The sequence below is a fragment of the Amphibalanus amphitrite genome, unplaced genomic scaffold, assembly GCF_019059575.1.
Source record: "Amphibalanus amphitrite isolate SeventyFive unplaced genomic scaffold, NRLGWU_Aamphi_draft 000010F_arrow, whole genome shotgun sequence".
NCBI classification, from domain to species: Eukaryota; Metazoa; Arthropoda; class Thecostraca; order Balanomorpha; family Balanidae; genus Amphibalanus; species Amphibalanus amphitrite.
The window spans coordinates 1,573,903-1,596,618 of record NW_024881506.1 but is presented as its reverse complement, the minus strand read 5'-3'; positions in this window follow the sequence as shown (position 1 = coordinate 1,596,618).

The following is a 22,716-nucleotide window of genomic DNA, read 5'->3' as shown; positions in this document are numbered from 1 at the left end:
ATAGGTGGGAAGGGCGCCAGTGGGCAGCAGGGCGGTGACTTTGGGACTGGGTAATACATCTGTATGTAATAGCTACATTACTTCGGACTGCGGGTACGGCGCATATTTTCAAGTAATAACGTAGTGTAGTCTGCTTACCCTCTAGCTAGAATCTGGACATGACGAGGTAATGCGCATATACCACCCGCAGAGCAAGGCTTTAAGTGACCATCCCACCTTAACATTAGTTTTGAGTTGAGATGGCCAAATTGGGGTCCCTAGCTTGCACTTACCGGTTTGGGTACTCACAGCATCGATAATTGCTTTAATTCGGATATATTTAATTTCAAACTTGCAGTTTTCAGATTCTAAGGGGCTAATGCATTTGAATGCTCCCTTAACCCTCGCCCTGGCAGGGGAGGTTAATGCAACCCCCCTAAGGTTTTTCGAAGATAGCGTAAAAACGGCGGCGCGCAGCGCCACCAAATTTGGCACAGCTTATGGGGCAACCATTTTACATATGACCTGAAAATTTCAAGTCCGGGTGACCTTGGATCAGGTCACCAGGTCAGAAAAACTGGTACAAGGTTATGGTCAAATTTCAATTTTCTTTTTGCACCTGTCCAACTCACAGTTTTGGACTGATTTCCTTCAAACTTTCAGGATGTGCTAAGTTCACCGAGTTGTATAACATATAGCTCGTTTTTTTAGGTCACTGACCTGAGGTCAGTAAGAGGTCATTACGTCGTAATGTTAAGCCTATGGGAAAATACTAAATTCGGAAAATAATGGAGATATCCGCTTCGTTCCATCACTTTTGTGCTTCAAAACCATAGTAAGTAACAGCAGGTCACTTGGTGCTTCTTTGTTTGGTGTACTTATCCATGGGTCAGGTCAAATGAGGTCAACTGAGGTCAAATGACGTTTTTGCCAATAACTTGGCACATAATGACGCTAGAGCTTAAAAAATGGTATCATTGTGTTCCTGGTGATCAGCCGAATCGAATGATATGCGATGTGATGCAATTTGGTTAACTTGAACTTCATTAGTTAATTAAAGTTTACTTAAAAATTAAGAAAAACTTTAAGTACATTTAAGCAAACAACAAAGTATATCATTCGACACGCCTTGACGTGCTGAGTTCACTGGTGCTTTTCTTTTTTTCTATCTTAATTGGTTCAAAAGTTTAAGCGAAAAACTTTTGACCTGTTTTTAGCAAAAATTTTACATTTATACCCCTCAAAAACCCCCTAAATATTGACCTAGAGCAACCAAATTTGCACAGGGGCGAGAACTCCAGGAGCTCACCTAACTACCAAATTTGGTGTTTCTAGGTGCCATAGGAGCCAATCGCGAGGGGGGGTCGCATCAACCCCCCCCCCCTGCCAGGCCGTGTTATGAAAAATGCCCTGCCAGGGCTAGGGGTTAACCCTATACCGGGCGGGCCCTTCAGGTTTTTCTTCTACCATTGCCAAACGCCGCAAGACTGAAAGCTCATACTCGGTGACTTTTTCTGAACATTCATTGCGCACATGTTGACAAAAAAAGTTGCCGGGTCAGGTCAGGTCAGGTCACCAGAGGCGGTTTGGTGACCTCACCTCAGAAAAGTTTGCAATCACGCCAGAGCTAGAGTTTTTGACGGATCAATTTCTTCTCTTCAGGTTCTAGTAAGGGTACCAGTATGTGCAATTTGTTTATCTCAGAATTTTTATATCTCTGACCTGAGGTCAGGCCAGACTCGTGACTTTTACATTGCAAACCTACATATGTATGGGAAAATATTGAAACGCCTCCTGCTTCGTGTAAACGAGTCAAAACCACCCAATTCTTTCAATATTATGGAAAATTATCTCATCGGTGATGATCCTGGTGCCGCTAATTGACAGGGGCACCGGGAAAGTTCATTTGAGGTCATGTGACGTCATAAATCGTTTTTCTATCAATAAATCACGACATGATGGTGCTTAAGACTTGTAAGTGGTACCAAACTGCTCGCCTGGTCAAGGCGCGTCGTTTGGTAGCAGCATGACCATACCCCACAGTCTCATTGATGTTGACCTGACCTTGACCTGGGATCAAATTTCAAATTGACCTGTGAAGGTCATCGCATACTTAATTCGCATCGCCTCGACGAGAGCAACAAAAAATGTATTAATTTTATGTCTCTTTGTTTCTTAGTTTAAAAGTTATATAGGTAACTAATTCCAAAACATTTTATCGTTGATGACCTCTGGTGACCTCAATATTGACCTGACCTGAAAATGTTTTATGTAAAAGCTGTAGATCTTTAAACGACCTATCAAACGCCGTTTGCCGTTTGTCGCTGCGATGTGTTGTTTTTTAGATCTGAAGGGGGCCGAAAAGGCCCCCCCCCCCCGCCCAGAATCGAACCTTTCAGAGCCCGCCCGGAATAGGGTTAAATTTGTGACGTCAGCGGAGATCTACCGATTTTTAAATCTCAATACTAAACCATCTTTAACACGTGATGGTATATGCTGCTTTCCGCGCAACGTCTGCCGCACTAAAAGGATGTCATATTATTGCTTCCAAATGAAGTCGCTAGGAACAACGGAGATCCCAAAAAGTAAACAAAATTAAAAGTATATTATCTTGAAAACCAGTGAATACTAATTGGTAAATATTCATTTTTGATCTTTCTGTACCCGAGGATATCGCTTTTATGGCAATACATTAGCCTTTTCAAAGATGGGAGGGTCCCTTTAATTCGTCAGCTCCGGGAAGAATTATTTTCAGTTCAAACTGAACAGGAACCCGGAGAAGTAGTCCGGAGCCAGTGTCAAAGCACCGCTACCACGACTTCCAATTCCTGCGGTGACCAATGGATACATCGCTTCGAGGCATACTTACGGTCCCCAAGGCTGACAAAAGCTTGGAAACTAATGCGTCCAAACTTACAAGCTATAACGTGTCACATCGGCTGCGTGGGTCAGCGCTCCACGGGACAGAGCCGTCACCCTTCCTCGTCACACCTCGCGAAGGGAACCGGTCCCCATCCAGCCCCCCTCCCCTCCTTCCCACGCCGAACCTCGACGGCGCTACAGGTGGTCAGGGATTAGCTGTACCCGCTACCCATCCTTCCCGGCTCCCAGGGATGATCAAGAAGCGGCGAGAGACTGCACGGCTCCAAGAAGGAATGACGAAACAGACGAAGCATAAACTAATATAGAACGCAGTACAAGGGATTATGCTCGAATACATTACGGGCTGAGGACAACTTGAGTATCCTGAGTCCAGGGAAACGACGGAACAGAGCAATCAGGATTCCTAGATCCACAGAGATCATGCATACCTTTCGTGATTCGGAGTTCGGACCCATGCACATTGCACGCGTCTGCATCCGATTGGGAGTGCCTTATCTGTGATTTCGATTCCATTCCTGATGGATATCAAAGCATGCTGCATCTAAAATCTATAATCTATGATACCTTCGAATCGATTCATGGGCCACCGTAATTAGCTACACTCAGCTTAAGAAAACTTTAAGAGATGTTTCATCAAGACCCTACGCTGGAGACACTCTGAAGGGTACCTACATGCATGCACATTGTAATTCAGGGTTTTTGGAGTTGTGGTAGTGCTGTTCCGAATCCGACTTCGACTCCGGGCTCCTGACCGACTCCGACTCCGACTCCGGCTCCGACTCCTACTCCGGGTCTGATACAAAGGGCAATGGTGGCCGCCAAAATTCCACGTGTTAGATAACGTCCAAGGGGAGGTCGCTCCCACATTCCGCTTTCGTTCATGCGGTCACTATTTCTCCCATGTGGACGCAGCTGAATCCACAAGAGACCAGCGGCCAGCGGCCAGCTTGAAAACCCGCCGCGAAGCACGAGTGTGGCCGTATCATGACCACAAGCATCGCCATCATGTCGGTCTGTGTTTGTGATAGGCACTTTTCGGAGCGATAAAAGAAGGAAGTAAATACACAGTTGTCATTAGCCGTTTTCACGACGGGCTATCAGGCGAATGCGCCTTTTTGACCAAATCTGCACCTAATCTCTTTTACAGCAAATATCTTCATTTTATGAATTTATTTCAGTGTTTTAATCGATGATGCTCTCTGATAATATGACAAAGCAGGCATATGAGCAACTAGTGCAACTCTAGCTGATAGCTGCTAAGAGACACAATGAGCCTAATTTGACCAAATCTGCACCTAATCTCTACCAGATGTGCCCCAAATGTGTACCAGATGGCCGTCGTGAAAACGGCTATTAACCCTCGCCCGGCGAGGGGGGTTGATGCAACCCCCCTAAGGTTTTTCGCAAATACCGTAAAAACGGCGGCGCGTAGCGGCGCCAAATTTTGCATACCCTCTGGGGCAACCTTTTCGTACCTTTCCTGAAAATTTGAAGTCCCAGTATTTTCAGGTTAGGTCACCAGGTCACAAAACCGGTACAAGGTCAGGGGAAAATTGGACTAGCTTAGCGGCAACTGAATTCCAGAGTTCACTTAAATTTGTAATATAGTATATCATTCGATGTACACGGACGTCCTGAGTTCACTGGTGCTTTTATTTTTGCTCTATCTTTACTAGGTAAAAAGTTATAAGCGAAAAACGTTTGACATGTTTTAGTAAAGTTTTTGCATTCATACCCCTCCAATACCCTCTAAATATTGACTAAGAGTCACCAAACTTTCACAGGGGCGAGATCTCCTATTGACCCACCTACCCTGTAAATTTGGCGTTTCTAAGTGCCATAGGAGCCAATCGCGAGGGGGAATTCATTGACCTGACCTGGAAGTTCAACCAATGACCTAGGACCTCAAAATTGGGTATCATCGGCTTTGTCTCGTGACGGGCAGCATGCTCGTTTTTTTTTCGCGAAGCATTAGCTCGATCAGGGGCCAAACGGAAAGGGGGGTCCAACCGACCCCCCCCCCCTGCACGTTAGAAGCTGGCAAACGCCGCACACATGCGAGGGTTAAAGTCCTTTAAGCTGCTGCTATACACCATACTAGTGATGTCAATTAAGGAAAATCGTGATACCGATACCAAAGCAAATACAAGCATAAGCCATGGGAAAATACCGAAACCAAACAAACTCGGGAAAATCAGGTAAGTACCAACTTTTTACCAAACTCACAGCCTTTTCATATAAGCGACGATTCAAAACAAAATCCTAAGGTGGGGGGTGGGGGGGGGGGCACCTATAGACATCGCCTTGGTACATCGCTAGAGACCGGTTAGTAGGGTACTGACTACCGTCAACCGTGCACAAGTCAGTTGGAAGTAACATCCCCCTCGCAATTACGCAAATGCAAGGGCCACCCCCTCGCTGGCTCGTCTGTCGCCCCCCCCCCCCCCCAAGGTGTCTTACTGGCATTAACACTAAATACCAGTCTGAAGACTGACCATTAGTGCGTAGGTATGCATATCATTAGAATCAGCACTGCTTTTGAAATCCAGCAATAGCAAAAACAAGTCGATCCCTTGCAGATTCTCAAACCCTGGGCCTGATAATTCCTTTAAAATCCGCGAGTAGCTGGGGAGGGGGGCGTAGGTACATCCCCACTTTTTCGCCGCGCTATCGCTAAAAATACGGCGCGCCGCAGCCGCACCAAATTTTGGTTACCTCTAGGGAATCGATTGAAGTTTATTGTTTCGTATATCGTTGAGAGCTTCTGCGAGGAGCATGATAAATGTAGGAAGTATCATCGTCGTGTTCTTTCGTTTGCCCTCTCGTGCGTTTCGCTGCGTCTATAGGTTCTCGAGTTATCGGCTGGGGGCGTTTACCCCCCCCCCCCCCAGCAAATGACAGGTGGCGAAATACCCCCACCAATTGCCGGGTGCTTAGTTACGAAGCAATTGTAGACTTTCGTCAACAAACCCTCCAGTAACTAGCAAGACTCCAATAAAAAACGCGAGCTAGTGCTTCACCGCGTGTTTAGCCTGAGATGAGCACTGCGCAATAGGGTGTCTCGAAAAATAAAGTTGACATGCCTATAGCCCAAAACATTTGCAATCGAGTCTGCTGGTTTCGAAAATCGCAATTAAAAAATTATGAGCCATTGTCTTCAACAAGCGCAGTCGCGATTTCCAAAAGCTTGCGCCTACTTTTCGGGCGTTGCAGTCTCCATTGGTTTTGCTTGGTGTTAGTGGCAGTAATAATACGGTGGTTTTCACGAAAGTCTCAGGCAGAGTTCGTGGGTGAAGAGTTTAAGCGTAGTTTCAGGTCAGTAGTTAATTGACTTTATTTAGTGTAGACGTTGTCGATACACTTTTTAAAGTCACGCCTGTAATGCGACCTTCGCTTCAGCGCAGCTAAACTCTGGGCAAACCACGTCCGGCACCAGCCCATAATCTCAGTCGGAACTCGGACCAGACACGCTAGCGCCACAGACGCCTAGTCGACACTCGAGCCCCTCGAGCCCGACCGCGGCAGCAGCACAGTGATAACTTTCGTCTGCTCTAACCATAATCATAGTACCCAAGCCACAACTGTGAGCCGTCTCGTGTCCAGAGCCTACCTGCCACTCGGCGAGGACGAGAACGACGCCCGCAGCCGCCTGGAGGCTTGGTGAGTTTCACCTCGAGGGGCTGCGGCCGCGCCAGTGTTGATTGAACTCTCGTGATGGTGTCGACTGTCGATGTATGCATTGGTGGTGAAGTTACTCATTCACTCTCAGGCCATGGCAAAGCCCGGTCCAAGTACCCGTAACCAGACCGTGGTCCCGGTCCTGAATGTCCACCCAGCAGAGCTTCCTCCATCTCCAATGGTCTCTTACACTGGCGGATCTGCAGGGAGGGGGCATTTAGGGCTATGCCCCCTCAAAGGCCTAAAGTGGCCTGTTTGCCCCCCCCCCAACGATAATGAAACATAGTTCAATCAGTGCGTGGCCCAGGAGCCGAGTTAAACAGGGGGTGTTTTACCACCTCCCGGCCCGCAAAGGTTGCGCCAAGCATCGACCCGGAGCGGGTTAACTGGTCGACAAAAGCAATGTGAAGTGTTTATACAAAGTGATATAAAGGCATGGGTCGGGTGGGTTACCATTTCTATATTTTATCTTTCTAATTAAAAAAAAAATGTTCATCGTGTCAGGGCTGTGACGAAAAATAACTGGCCTAAATCCGATGAGAAAATAGGATTTGGGGTTACGCTAGGTTTGGCTCCTAGGTACATGAGTTGCCCCCCCCCCCAAAAAAAATGCAAATCTGGATCCGCTAGTCTTCCTCGCACGCAGCTTCCGTGGAGAAGCGATGTTCTCCGATGATTCCTGAAGCAGAGGAATGCTGCTAGCGCAGAAGAGTGTCGCAGAAGCGTGTCGGCCATGACGGCCGATATCATTGTCAGCCGTGCGAAGTCAAGGCTCGACCTCCCACTTATCCGGACAAAAAAATTGGAATGGAGTGCGCTCAAGAGCAAGACAGAAACGTAGAAAACGCCGTATATCATGTGTGTTGGCATTCTTACTGCATTTTACCTCGTCAGCGACATGGATATTAGCTTTTAGCATAACCTACTGTCAGCAGGATGATTATCACTCAGGTAGCAATTTTTGGATATGTTGCGCTAGGAAAGTGTTTTAGTAAATGTTTATGCAACAAATGTATTGATTCGTTGAAAGATCGCAAGCTGAAGCGAGAACGCATTTACACGGTTTACGTGAGAATAACACCGAAGAAAGCCTATGGAGACTGCAACGCCTGAAATTGTCAGGAAAGGGTTACAATAGACGAGGTGCGCTGGTTCTTAACATTAAATGAAAATTTTTTAATCATCATTTCATGTCATAATAAGGCTAGATGCAAGTGGTTTTTGCTATAGGAAGTGAATTAATTTTTTTGACCCCACTTTCGAGACACCCTACTGCGCAACCGTGCCACATCAGCTGCCTGCGTGGACATGGGTGGAGAATGTTTGAAAAAGTTACCCCGGCCGGCGACCGATAGTCTGAACTTGACTAAGCTCACCTTGTTGTCAACGATCATCATAAACAAACCCCTATTCTGACCCATGGAAATGGAATAATGGACGTTGTGTTTGTTCAAGAGTGAGCGTTGTATCCGACATTGTATCATTCATAACATTGTTGGCGATGATTGAAAAGGCGATTTTCTTTTAAGTGATTTTTTTACTTAAACTTATGCAATTTCACAACATATCCAAACCATACCTATCATGAGTCATTTGCGTTTTCAGCTTTTTATTGTGTCTCAAAATAGCTACAAAAAGATGACAGCTCACCTCGTAGGAGCTTTACAGAGAAAATTGAACGTTCGAACCAAAGCACTAAAATGGGTCACTGACATCCAGGGACACAGTCTTTTTCAATGCTGGGTGGCTCAACCTCTTATAAGACAAACAGGGAGTCTATCCAGGGATATCGACCGGTCTCGTAGCTCAATCGCTTGAGCGTTGGACTCCGCGTGGCGAGAGCACGCGTTCCGGTTACAACAGTCCGAGCTCGAAGCGTGGCGGACGTTCGGTGTATGAGCATCCTGACGGCTACGCTCTGACGGTATGGTTGCGGTTTGTGGCAGGCCAGTCGAAGGCAGTGAGGTCAAGTAGTGGTTCTAAAAAAAGTGCGCCGAAGGCGCGCCAAATTTTCGAAACTGAACACGATTTGAGAGCAATCTTGGCATTGGCAACCACACGCGGGTGGGCTCAACGCCACCGCATGGTAAGTTGAGTACCTAAATAGCGTAAATACCTTCCTGATTTGCAGTATTACGCCCATGGCAGTCAACATCCGAAAAACGACAGTTTTCTTTTCTCGTATGGCGACAGCTTTTAGGATTTACAAGAGTGGAAAAGTTACCCCGGCCGCGCTGGGGTAGGCTGAAAGTTACCCCGGCCACGGCCGGGGTGGCCGGGGCAGGTTCTCCACCCATGTGCGTGGATCCGCGTTCCCCGGGACGGACGGTCACCCCTTCTCGTCACGCCTGGCTGGAGTCGGGACGCGGCTACCCTCCTGCCCTCCCTTTCCCACCCGATCGTCGCCAGCGCGGCATTCCGGAAAGGATTAGCCATATCCATCCCCGATCTACGATCAAAAAGCACCGAGAGACTGCATGGCTACAAGTCGGAATATAAAACAGAGGCAAGGCTAGTAGCTTGCACTCCGTCTCCGTCATGTGCCTTCAATGACCTGAAACTCCTTCAATTGCAAGAATGATAGTAGTGAGCAGAATCAGATACTACTTGTTGCGAGCGAGGGACCGAAGCGGTCTTTTCAATATTACGGACAAATCTCGGTAGGAGCGGCCCGGCTCGGACCGGCCCGGCCTGTAACACTTTAAACCCTCGTCCTGTTGGGGGGGGAGCTATTTTTGGCCCCTCCAGTCTTTTCGCAATATCATTAAAACTGCTGCGCCGATCGTCGCGAAACTTTCACTACCCTCTCGTACATTCCTTTTACACATTGTGTTCAAAAATTGTTCAATTGCCTATGATAGGTTGGCCAAAAATGACGTCAGAGTGACGTCATTTTCATCGATTTAAAAGGCTAATATCTCAGCAACCGCTGCACAGTGTGGCCGAGCACCAATTTAGCGCGAATTTAATCCCAGCGCCGCTCAGATCCACTGAAAATGGCTCCCTGGTTCCAAAATTGACACCCTTATGTGAGACCTTTTGCGATACATTGTAAATGCTTGCTGGCACACAGCGACGTAATTTCGCAGAAAAAGTGAGGGGAACTAGGTCACGACGGGTGATGTATTTACCAGGGCCGGGCAGTCGATTGATCTTCGGGTACTCTGACTTCGACTCCGACTCAAGCTTCCAAAAATCAATTTCGACTCCGACTCCGGGCTGAACTGTCGATAGACTCTGACTCCGATTCCGCAGCCATGACAAGTCTGCGGAGTCGATGAATTTTGGTGACTCCGACCCCGAGTCTGGCTCCGGATTCCAAAATCGATTTTATTTCGACTCTAACTCCGGTCAGAACTTCCACCAGATATGGACTCAGACTCCGCAATCCTGGTATTTACCAGCAAGTAAGAGGCATAAAATTAAAGAACAAGTGCGTGGTGCTTCGTTCCCATTACTATTCCGCCAAAGGTCTGGTGCGACCCAGTTTCATCCAACGATACAAGGCTGCTATAAGGTCAAGGTCACATGAGAGTTTCCTTGCTAAAAGTTTTTTTCACTGATTCAAGTCGGCCAAATGATGAAGACATAATGCCATGTTAAGGATCTAAATAAATGCTTACAGCAAACTGGATACCAGATTCGTGATCAGCGGTTACGAATCGTATATATAAGCTACCATTCATGTGTCTAGGCAAAAAGAAGGTCATTCGAGGTCACATGAGGTCAACATAAAACTTGAACTTTTCCATGCAAAATATATGTCATTCGACGCGTCTTGACAAGATGAATGCGATAGTACCACTACTGTAGCTCTCGGACCATTTTTGTTAGTTATTTGCGAAACACCAAAACCTCAGCTCAGGGTCGTTGACCTGACCTCTGACCTCAGGTCACCAAAACTATTTTCATACTTTTTTACCAGGGGTGCGGAGCCGGAGCCGGAGCTGGAGCCGGAGCCGCCGGAGCCGGCATATTTTGCCCGGAGCCGGAGCCGGAGCCGGAGCCGTCGAAAAAGGGGGCGACTCCGGCTCCTTTTTTTGAAGAGGAAAAATTATTGACCTAGTTCGGTTTGACAGTTCAAGGCAGTAAAACATGCGGTAGTCAAAATATGAAAATAGCCTTGTTATGCAAATACAGAAGCAGCGCGCACCAAACCCATCATCTTGTTTCTTCCACCCGTATTTAATTGCATAGGGGATGTACTGAGTATTGGAGCCGGAGCCGGAGCCGGAGCAGCCGGAGCCGGACCATTTTACTCGGAGCCGAAGCCGGAGCCGGAGTCGCCATCGCATTTCACCCGGAGCCGGAGCCGGAGCCGATTTTTTTTCTCTGGAGCCTGAGCCGTCTGAAATTTTCACGGCTCCGCATCCCTGCTTTTTACCCACATCAAACGCCACGCAACCGCTTGTTATTTGTCACAATCGTTTTGTCATAATTGTTTCACAATCGTTTTGTTCCATGATATATTATTTGGGCATTTTGGGTAGGGTGAGTCAGGTGACGTCAGGTATGGTCGATCATCAGGCTATTCTTATTTCGTCTTTACCAACACTAATAGCATCAGCCCGTGCCGCTGGTCACTACAGCGAAACTTGAGCAGCACACCCAGCGCTACTATCCACTCGCTCCTCGGCTAATTACTTCGACTGCCCGGCTCGGCCCGACCCTGCCCGGCCACCCTACCCGGAACAAATTGGACTCTGCGGGAGGTCGCGGGAGGGACCACAGCTTCAATGGGCCGCCCGACCCTTCATTAGGGGGCGCCACCGGACAGAAGAGTGTATACGGCGGCCAATTTTCACACACATTTTACACACATATTGACAGAACACCGACTTAACAGGACCGACCTCAAAATGGCCCTAGGGCATGTTTAGAGGCCAAGGAACGTGGCCCCGGTCTTGGAATTGTCAGGACCGGGTTTTCGGTCCTGACAGGGAAATCGGTCCTGTCGGGTCGGTGTGTATCCCGTCATCGGCCCTGACAAGTGAGTGCTTACACACGCACACACACACACACACACACACACACACACACACACACACACACACACACACACACACACACACACACACACACACACACACACACACCTACTTGTAAGCGCTCACTCGTCAGGACCATGACACCCCACCGACTTGACAGGACCGGGTGATTTACGGAGGGTAGTTGCTTTTTAAGATCGAAACATTTATTTACAGCACATATACAAGAATCAAAAACATTTTGAATCAATATTTCTCTCGTACAATGATATCGATATTCTGCGTGTAAGCACCGACCCGTCAGGACCGACCGCCCGCTGGGTGGTTGACAGTCCGTCAGGCAGGTGCGGTGACCCTAATTAGGATCGGAATGTGAAGGGACAGACGGTGGCTCGGTCGGAAGGCAAATGAGGTAAGGTTTAAAGAGGGAGGAAAACGGGCTGGCCCCATGCACGTGTAAGTTCTCCCGGCGTACCGCTCGCCGGGACAAGGGGGAGGAGGGGAGGGGGGGTCAGCAAAGTTGTGAATATATATTCAGAGCGGGTAAGCCCATCAAATTACGCGTAACATCCCTACGCCATACAACATAATTCGGCCACATAACTTGATTTATACTATCCTGATATATAATAATTGAATGAGGACATTTACTCCACAAGAAATCGTTCGGGTCGGAGCTTTCGAATTGTATTACAAAGCTTCGTCAGCGTATCGTAATCGGGTTCGGGGGTATCGGTCGCATCATTTAGGGCGATTCGTCTTTGGCAGACAAGGACATGTCACAGAATACAGATAGTAAAATAGATAAATAGCACGTGACATTCTATGATAAACATTTAACATATATGAACCAGTATAACGCCTTTTGGGGCGACTAACGGAGCGAGCGAGAGGATGGGCCTCGCACGTGCGAAATCGCGAGGGGGTACCTCCAGCTGACTTGTGCACGGCACCCTACTAACCGGTCTCTAGCGATGTGCCAAATTTGAGCACAATCGGCCCAGCCGCTCTCGAGCTCTGGAAGCGGCACCCTGCACGTGCGCACGTGCAAAATGGGTCCCAACTGACTTGTGCACGGCACCCTACTAACCGGTCCCTAACCATGTACCAAATTTGAGCGCAATCGGTCCAGCCGTTCTCGAGATCTGGAATCGACCCCTGCACGTGCGCACGTGCGGCAGCACCCCAACTCTGGCACATGGATATGCATTGCCTAGTGGGTGCCTACATACATGCCAACTTTCAGCGCAATCGGCCTAGTAGTTACCGAGATATTGCAACAATTACAAAAGTGACACCTCTTCGTTTTGCACGTGACACGTGCATAAGGGGTCACCCACATGCATCGGGAATAGTCCAATACTTGGTAGAAGGAATGAAGCTACCCTACAAAAATTACCGCGTGTCAATCGGTCAAGTGGTTGCTGAGATATAAGCATCGCAAAAGCGTGCCGGCCGGCCGGCCGCTCATACTCAGAAATTTCCGTTAATCTAAGGAAAGACTACGCTCGCTTCGCTCGCTCCGTAAAAAGAAGGAAATATCTCATAAGCGATATACATTCTAATTATACCTAAATCTGTTAAATAACAAAGGTTATCAATCAATCAATCAATCAATCAATTTATTATGCGTCTTTTCGAGACAAGATAAAGCATACAGTAAAACATACGACACAATATAACAAAAGATAAACTTTCATCACGACGCAAAGATACAACATCGTAGCAGAATGCACAAAGCAGGTTAGGCGCACAAAAGCCTCAGCAGGCGACGGGACTTAACTGTCTGACTACAATTTAGCACGAAGCGAATCGAGTCGACCAAACCGTCACCTTCAGTCGGGCTACTTATAAAGCTAGGGTCAACATGGCCCCTTACAGTATCTAGCACGCTCTGGAAAGAACAGTTCACCAGGGTGTACGCGAGGTGCAAGAATGTTCCGTGTAAACGTTCAGGCTCAGTTGCTAACACAGCTAGTTCACTTAGTGCTATGAGCTTAAGTCTATGATCATCTCGGAATATTCCCAACAACGCGAAAACCACCGCGCGTCTGAGGATTTCTTGTATCCTGGGAATTTTTAGAGCAATAAGCAGAGCAGAATGATGTGCGTATTTTGACAGACCAAGGGCAGCTTTGATGCAGCGAGACTGGACGCTGTCCAGGGTATCAATATCAGTTGAGCGGAGAGGAACCGTATGACATCCAAACTTATATATGGGCAGGGACAACCACAGTTTTCCACAGGAAAACTTTGTCAGCAGGTGAGTGATAGCAGGTGAGTATATAAAGTGATTACGGAGCGAGCGAAGCGAGCGGAGTCTTACGTAGAATAACGGAAATTTCTGAGTATGAGCGGCCGGCCGGCCGGCCGTGGTCACGATTCTGCGACGCTTATATCTCAGCAACCACTTGACCGATTTACATGCGGTAATTTTTGTAGGGTAGCTTCATTCCTTCTACTAAGTATTGGACGATTCTCGATGCATGTGGGTGACCCCTTATGCACGTGCCACGTGCAAAACGAAGAGGTGTCACTTTTGTAATAGTTGCAATATCTCGGTAACTACTGGGCCGATTGCGCTGCAAGTTGGCATGTAGGTAGGCACCCACTAGGCAATGCATATCCATGTGCCAGAGTTGGGGTGCTGCTACACGTGCGCACGTGCAGGGGTCGTTTCCAGATCTCGAGAACGGCTGGACCGATTGCGCTGAAATTTGGTACACGGTTAGGGACCAGTTAGTCGGGTGCCGTGCACAAGTCAGTTGGGACCCATTTTGCACGTGCGCACGTGCAGGGTGCCGCTTCCAGATCTCGAGAACGGCTGGGCCGATTGTGCTCAAATTTGGCACATCGCTAGAGACCGGTTAGTAGGGTGCCGTGCACAAGTCAGTTGGAGGTACCCCCTCGAAATTTCGCACGTGCAAGGCCCACCCTCTCGCTCGCTCCGTTAGTCGCCCCAAAAGGCGTTATACTGGTAAATAGTAATAAAGACCTACCTATATATAGCAAGTGATATAAACATGTATGCAACATCAATAGGTAATAGGCTAACAAAGGTACCAGGTATATAAAATACACTATAAACGACCAAGGTAAAGAGTAAAAATGATAGCAATGATCAAATACACTCCATCAATAGGCTAGAACATTCACAACAAATAACATTAATCAAAGGAGGATATAAAGTTCACGAGAAAAGTAGCCATATGCAACAACCAATGGGGGGGGGGAGGCGTGAAATATATAAAAAAGACAAGTCAAAATCGTACAAGCTTTTAGCGGCAGGCAGTAGGCACTGCGGATAATGGGTAGCCAGCGATCCTGTAGCATAGCACCTGAATTCCTGTTCAAATTGGCATCATTTGAATACAATTCGAATCATTGAATACAATTCGAAAGCTCCGACCCGAACGATTTCTTGTGGAGTAAAGTCCTCATTCAATTATTACATTAGCAAACTCCACATCATGCCCTTTAGTGTATCCTGATATATTTTACCTCAGTTTATATAGCTATGCCGTCATAAGTTGGCCCGAAATCTGCGGTTCTCATGATGTATGAAAAGTTCCTGCCCGCTTTTGAGTGCATTGGTGGGATTGCATATGATATAAATGATGCCAATAATAGTGTTAATACGATGTCACATCCCACAAAGGTCTCATTGGACCGAAGGGGTCCATTCCATCACAGCAAATACGAACCCAACCTACTCGTACAATATGTAGGCTTTCCACTCATAAAGCATGAGCCACTTTACAGCGATTTCTGGCCATGCTGTGTTGTACATAGTAGGCTTTCCACTCATAAAGCATGAGCCACTTTACAGCGATTTCTGGCCATGCTGTGTTGTACACACACATAGCAGAGCTGAACATCGATTTTGAATATGTAAGGGCATATTTGTGTTATATTGTTCACTGGCGGATCCAGGGGGGGGCCGGGGGGCAGGGGCTAAGGCCTCCATTCGTAACTCACCAGGGCGGCAATATAAATTAGCCCCCCACCCCCAAATGCACCGGAATTGGTCATTAACCTTCGCCCCAGTGCCACGATGGGACCACCGCCGGAATTGGCGCGACATTGGTGGATTTGCCGACCTTTCTCAAATTTAGTTAAAATGTATCACATAGTTCAGAAATGTCCATGGACCACGAATCTGCAAATATTTTTCGTCCATGGTGTACAGCGTCCACGCCACATCAGCCCAAACACAAAGTTCCTTGACAAGCATCGTAGACCACTTTTCGCACGGAGAAAAGTAGCAGCTAATTTAGGCAAAAAAAAAAATATTAGACGGCTTCATCAATATTTTCGGGGTCTAGCCTGATAGTTAAGACCATCGGTTTCACGATGGAAAGAAAAACTTATAACGGAATATATAAATACGCTTCACATGTTAAGTTTCCTTAGATGTTTTTCAAATTGTGAGTTGATTTTGTTGTTATAGATATTCTGGAATGCCGATATAAAAAGTCCCGCTAGGTCCCGCTCTTCTTTTATCTTTATGGTGTTTACTAATTAATTACCTTTCAGAAAATGTATAGTTCAGCTGCCTCAGCCTGCCACAGCGAAAATGAGGGCCATTTTTTATTTTAGGTCACCGGCGCTGCCCGTGCGCGGTTACCGCGAGACGGCCGAAAGCTGTGAGTAACAGAACCTCAGGAGTTATACAAGGTTGACAAGTGCCAACTAAAGTTTTGTCCGTGCCGCCCCCTCCCCATAGGTTTTTTTCGCGATAGCTCCGAACACACTAAAGATATAGAGTTGAAACTTGGCATACCTAATCTTTGATTCAAGCCGGATTATTTGACACCAATCGCATTTTTGGGTAAGGTCAGGTCACTGACCTATGACGTCATAAGTGAACCTCTGCACGGTCTTCAGATGTCGCAATTTCGCAACGCCCTCACTGCCAGAGGAGCTATCACAGGAAAATGAAACTTGCAAGATCTAGTATCCATTACGAGTCTCATAACTTGTATATCTCGGATTTTTCCCAAGGGTCATATGAGGTCAGGTCATTTTCGTGACCTCACCATTAAAAGTCAATGGGGAAAAATAAAAACTGCTATTCTGGCGCCGGGAACGATCTCCAACTATCTCAAGCACACAGAATCGTGATTTGATGCAATCCTTGCAAGGTTAGATGCGTCTTTTTTGCAATGTTGACCGTGCGTGACGTCTTTATGACGTCATCAAGGTCATATTAGTCTTTCGTCAATAACTCCCGATCAAATTGAGCTAGCGAGTCGGGAAAGCCACCAGCTAGCGACTCAGGAAGACCTGCAAAATCGAATAATATGCGACATGACCTCTTTCGACCAACTTCGTGACCTGGGGGCGCTGACCTGAACGAAGTTATTCACCAAAAACTGAACCGTAACTTGAGGCACTTGACCTGACCTCAGAGGTCACCGGTTGACCTAGGACCTTAACCCTCGCCGGCACAGGTGGGGGTTGATGCAGCCCCCCCTAAGGTTTTTAGCGAATAACTCGCGTAAAAAGCGGCCGATCGCGACGAAACTTTCAGTACCCTCGCATTGATCAATTTTACACCTACCCTGAAAATGTCATGACCCTGACCCAAATGACCTTTGACCTGTGACCTCTTTTCCGAGACCATGTTTGGCCGGAATCGCGATTCGGCGTACAGGTGTCCCATAAGTTCCTTCTCACCTATTTTTTTTCTTTTAGAGACTCTCGTATTTAAAATCATGCTTAATTTATTTTGTAACTGAGCTTTTGGGGTTGCCATGGCAACTGTGAATACGCTCCACGGTAACTAATTCGTCTAGACAAGACTTAGAGACATGTTAGTGTGGAGAGCAAATAGATATTATAGGATTAAATTGGACTTACTCCACAAGAGAATCGTTTTCGGTCGGAGCTTTCGACATGTATTACATGTCCTCTTCAGCGAAGGTCGGTAATCGGGGCGAAAATAAAACGTTCGGGTCGAATCGAATCGCACAAGATGTCGGTGAGCTGCGCAGAGTTATTTAGGCCGCTTGAATTATAAAATAAGCAAGACTGAAACACGTGACGACAATAAGAGTACACTCAATGAGAAAGTCTACCAAAAAATAAGAACGCATACCACACTAATAAAATCCTAAAAAATATATAAATCAATACATACTATCTCGGTACAGAAATATAAAACGTTATACATACCTATAAATACCACAAAAGTTAAAAACTACAAAGATGCTAAAGCAGGTGGGGTACAAAAGTGTAAAGAGATCAATATAAAAAACACTATCACACGATATAAATGTTTAAAACACTATAAAACTACTGGCAAACACGACGAATTATTGGCAGCCAGCGGTCTTGCAGCAGCGCACCTGAGTTTCTGTTCACATTCGCATCATTAGGCGACACCAAGACGGCCTCCCGCCGTCCCACAGTCCGGATGTACGCCGACTCGAGCAGCAGTCGCATCTGGTAGTGGTTGGCTCGATTTAGTACCTTGACCTCATCGAAGGCAGGTGAACAATCCCTGTGAGCACTGAAGGCCGATGCGTTGGCTCTCGAGCGAACAGCTCCAGTCCAGCTCTCCCGGTGTTCTCTGACTCTGGTTCCTAGCTCACGGTCTGTCTCGCCGATGTAGACCACAGGATCACCGTCAACTTGGCAGGAGCACTCGATCATTGCTCTGCACTCGATCATTGCACTGACCATCGGATCATTGCTCTGCAGTAAAGCCAAGCACCACTTGCCGAAGCTGCAGGAGAGCAACGTGGTCTACAAGATCGAGTGCTCCTGCCAAGTTGACGGTGATCCTGTGGTCTACATCGGCGAGACAGACCGTGAGCTAGGAACCAGAGTAAGAGAACACCGGGAGAGCTGGACTGGAGCTGTTCGCTCGAGAGCCAACGCATCGGCCTTCAGTGCTCACAGGGATTGTTCACCTGCCTTCGATGAGGTCAAGGTACTAAATCGAGCCAACCACTACCAGATGCGACTGCTGCTCGAGTCGGCGTACATCCGGACTGTGGGACGGCGGGAGGCCGTCTTGGTGTCGCCTAATGATGCGAATGTGAACAGAAACTCAGGTGCGCTGCTGCAAGACCGCTGGCTGCCAATAATTCGTCGTGTTTGCCAGTAGTTTTATAGTGTTTTAAACATTTATATCGTGTGATAGTGTTTTTTATATTGATCTCTTTACACTTTTGTACCCCACCTGCTTTAGCATCTTTGTAGTTTTTAACTTTTGTGGTATTTATAGGTATGTATAACGTTTTATATTTCTGTACCGAGATAGTATGTATTGATTTATATTTTTTTTAGGATTTTATTAGTGTGGTATGCGTTCTTATTTTTTGGTAGACTTTCTCATTGAGTGTACTCTTATTGTCGTCACGTGTTTCAGTCTTGCTTATTTTATAATTCAAGCGGCCTAAATAACTCTGCGCAGCTCACCGACATCTTGTGCGATTCGATTCGACCCGAACGTTTTATTTTCGCCCCGATTACCGACCTTCGCTGAAGAGGACATGTAATACATGTCGAAAGCTCCGACCGAAAACGATTCTCTTGTGGAGTAAGTCCAATTTAATCCTATAATATCGTCTAGACAAAATATTTTTTTTTTTGCTAGAGAGTTCACTTCCTGTGGAGACGGCTTACGCCGAAACATAGAGGTCTCCGATACGGGTACGTCTCGGTATTTAGTCCGCACGTGGGCTGTTCGCGACGGTTGAGGGTGATTGAGGCCATCCAGTCTGTAGCCAATGTCTGTCGCTAACTGAACGCACAGTCAACAAGTGACGCAGATGATCACTGGCGGATCCAGGCTTGCGTTTTGGGGGGGGCCAACTCATGCGGAGCCAAACCTAGGGTACCCCCAAATCCTGTTTTCTCATCGGATTTAGGCCACTTATTTTTCGTCACAGCTCTGACACTATTAGTTTTTTTTTTTAACTAAAAAGAAAAATATATAAATGGTAGTCCACCCGACCCATGCCTTTATATTACTTTGTGAACACTTACCATTGCTTTTGTCGAGCAGTTAACCCGCTTCGAGTCAGTTCTTGGGTCCCTTTGCGGGCCGGGAGGTGGTAAAACACCCCCAGTCTAACTCGGCTGCTGGGCCACGCACTGATTGAACTATGTTTCATTATCGTTTGGGGGAGGGGCAAACGGGCCACTTTAGGCCTCTGGGAAAGTTGCATGGCCCTAAATGCCCCCTCCCTGGATCCGCCAGTGTAAGACACCATTGGAGCTGCAGTTGGGTACCTCAGACGTCAGGGTACGCCCTCAGATGCATAGGACTTGCGTGGAGACCTCTTATGCTGTATTGGACTGAAAGGACCCAAAGGAGCCCGTCTAGGGCTCCCGGAGAATGGAGATAGACGTGGGCACTCAGGAGCCCGCCAGAGCCCCCAATGAGGGATAAGTGAGGGATACCAAGTGCCTGCAATTGCATATTGCATAAGCCATAACGCCTTTACAAATCAATATATTATGTATCAGTGGCAGATACAAGGGAGGCCACATGGGTCATGACCCCCCTTGGTGCCCGGGGGCACCACCGGCCAAGCAGGGGCACCACCGGCCTAGCAGGAGCACCACCAGCCCGCCAGGGGCACCACAGGCCTAGCAAGGGCACCACGGGCCTGTGACGGGTCCCACAGGCTTGTCAGGGACACCCCAGGTCTGTCAGGGACACCAGAGACCTGCCAGGGGCACCACCGGCCTCACAGGGGCACCATGGGCCTGTTAGGGGCACCAGAGGCCTAGCAGGGGTACCACAGGCCTTACAGGGGCACCACCGGCCTTGCAGGGGCACTAGAGGCCTAGCAGGGGCACCAGAGGCCTAGCAGGGGCACCACAGTCCTGTCAGGGCCCAGGGGCACCAGGGGCCTAGCAGGGGCACCACAGGCCAGCCAGGGGCACCACCGGTCTAGCCTTTACAAATCAATATATTATGTATCAGTGGCAGATCCAAGGGGGGCCACATGGGTCATGACCCCCCTTGGTGCCCGGGTGGTGCCTGTCAGGGGCACCACCGGCCTAGCAGGGGCACCACCAGCCCGCCAGGGGCACCACAGGCCTAGCAAGGGCACCACGGGCCTGTGAGGGGCCCACAGGCTTGTCAGGGGCACCCCAGGTCTGTCAGGGACACCAGAGACCTGCCAGGGGCACCACCGGCCTCGCAGGGGCACCATGGTCCTGTCAGGGGCCCTGCCGGCCTCGCAGGCATCACGGCATCACGCAGGGGCACCTTGGGCCTGTCGGGGACATCACGGGCCTGTTGGGGGCGCTTTAGGCATGTCAGGGGCACCGCAGTCCTGTCAGGTCCCAGGGGCATCAGCAGCCTAGCAGGGGCACCCTAGGCCCGCCAGAGCCACCACAGGCCTGCCAGGGTCCAGGGGCACCACAGGCCTAGCAAGGGCACCATGGACCTGTCAGGGGCACCTCAGGCTCCCGTGCCCCCCCCCCCCTGGATAGGCCAGTGATGCCACACCACGCGAAACACCGCCAACTACCAGCTGCCGCGCCATAAACACGTGCCAACAACAGTCTTTTTTTAAGGTCGACTCCTCTCGCGCAACTTTTGACTGACCCTCACTGCTACCATATTGCTTCCATATTATGCTGCGGAAAGCTTTACTTCACCAAGTGGCTAAAAACCTCCATCAAGGTATATTTTCTTAGCATTTTTTCGGACGTTTTGGGGGGGGGCCAAACCGGCCACTTTAGGCCTTTGGGGGGGCCATGGCCCCCGTGGCCCCCCTGGATCCGCCAGTGCAGATGATTTGTCGGCAGCCAATCGCTGCAAGTTTATGCTCTTTTTTTTGTCAGCTCTCTGGAGTGATCCACGTGGTCAAAACTGTGTGGCGCCAAAGTGGCCGTCAAAAAGTCTTAGCGTTAGAAAGTTGGTAAGCAGGCTTTTCAGAATGGATTACCAGCTGTCTAAGAGTATTATTTCGGGGTACATGACTCACGGTCACCTGGGCTTAAACATAATGGGGGACGCAAAACAGTTGAAAATGTCTTAAAATGGCCAAACATGTGATTCGTTATGCTTGAGGCTAAAAACACTGGAGGGCCGATGACATCAATGTGGTCATCTGGACTACCTAGTCCGTGTTCGAGATAAAATACCCGGGCAAACCCCAAAACGGTCCCATATGGGCGACGGAAATGGCCTTCGTGTCATCCCGCCTCATTCCTATGCAGAAGGCCAGCGTCAAGGAAATGTGGGGTAATATGCGACCAGACGCTGATCAGGTTGCGATTGATACTCCAGAAACAGTATTGGGACGCAGAATGCTTCTCCAAGAAGATCTAAGAGGAGTTTCAGCCTTCTAGCTTAACCTTCCAGGCGGTGGGGGGGGGGGCATTTTTTTTGCCCCCCCCCCCTTGGTTTTTTCGATATATCTCAAGAACCGCTGCGCCGATCGTCACCAAACTTTCAGTACCCTCCCGGGAGCAGCTAGCGCACATGGTGACAAAAAAAAATTCCAAAGGCTATGATAGGTTGGCCGCTAATGACGTCAGAGTGACGTCATTTTTGCCATTTTCGACCCAAAAAAAGGTTTCGAGGGAAGAGCTGTCAGGCCTATAGCTTTAGAGATACAGAAAAATGTTTTAGACATAAAAGGTGTTGAATCAAAAGGGCTACAAAACTGCTATTTCAGTTTTTCATTTTTTTATTTTGACCCCCAAAAATAAAAAAATAGATTTTTTTGAATATAGTAGCTTAAAAATCCAAAAAGTTTTTTGAATTTCGAAAAAAACCGGTATATATGATAGTCCCTACCGCCTTCTATCTACATACCAAATTTGAGATCGATACCTCTTTTTTTGGCCAAGTTATAGCGAAAAAACTTCAAAATTGATGACGTCAAATTTTCAAACTCAATTTTTAGCAATTCTAGACCTCTTAGCGCAAAACAACGACCACCATTAGACTCCCCGTGACGAGCTGCATCGAATCGATACCCATTTTATGCAAAAATATCAACTTTGAAATTTGACCATTTTTGACCTGACCTTGACCTGACCTCCACCAGAAAGTGACCTAAACCGTACCTGATGGTCTTATAACCAACACCATTGAGTTGGAAATGAAAAACTGGCCATAAAACTTGCATCACATAACCTTAGTAAAGTTGGGCTCATGTGGTGACCCTTGGTGACCTTTGGTGACCTGACCTGTGACCTGACCTGGTAT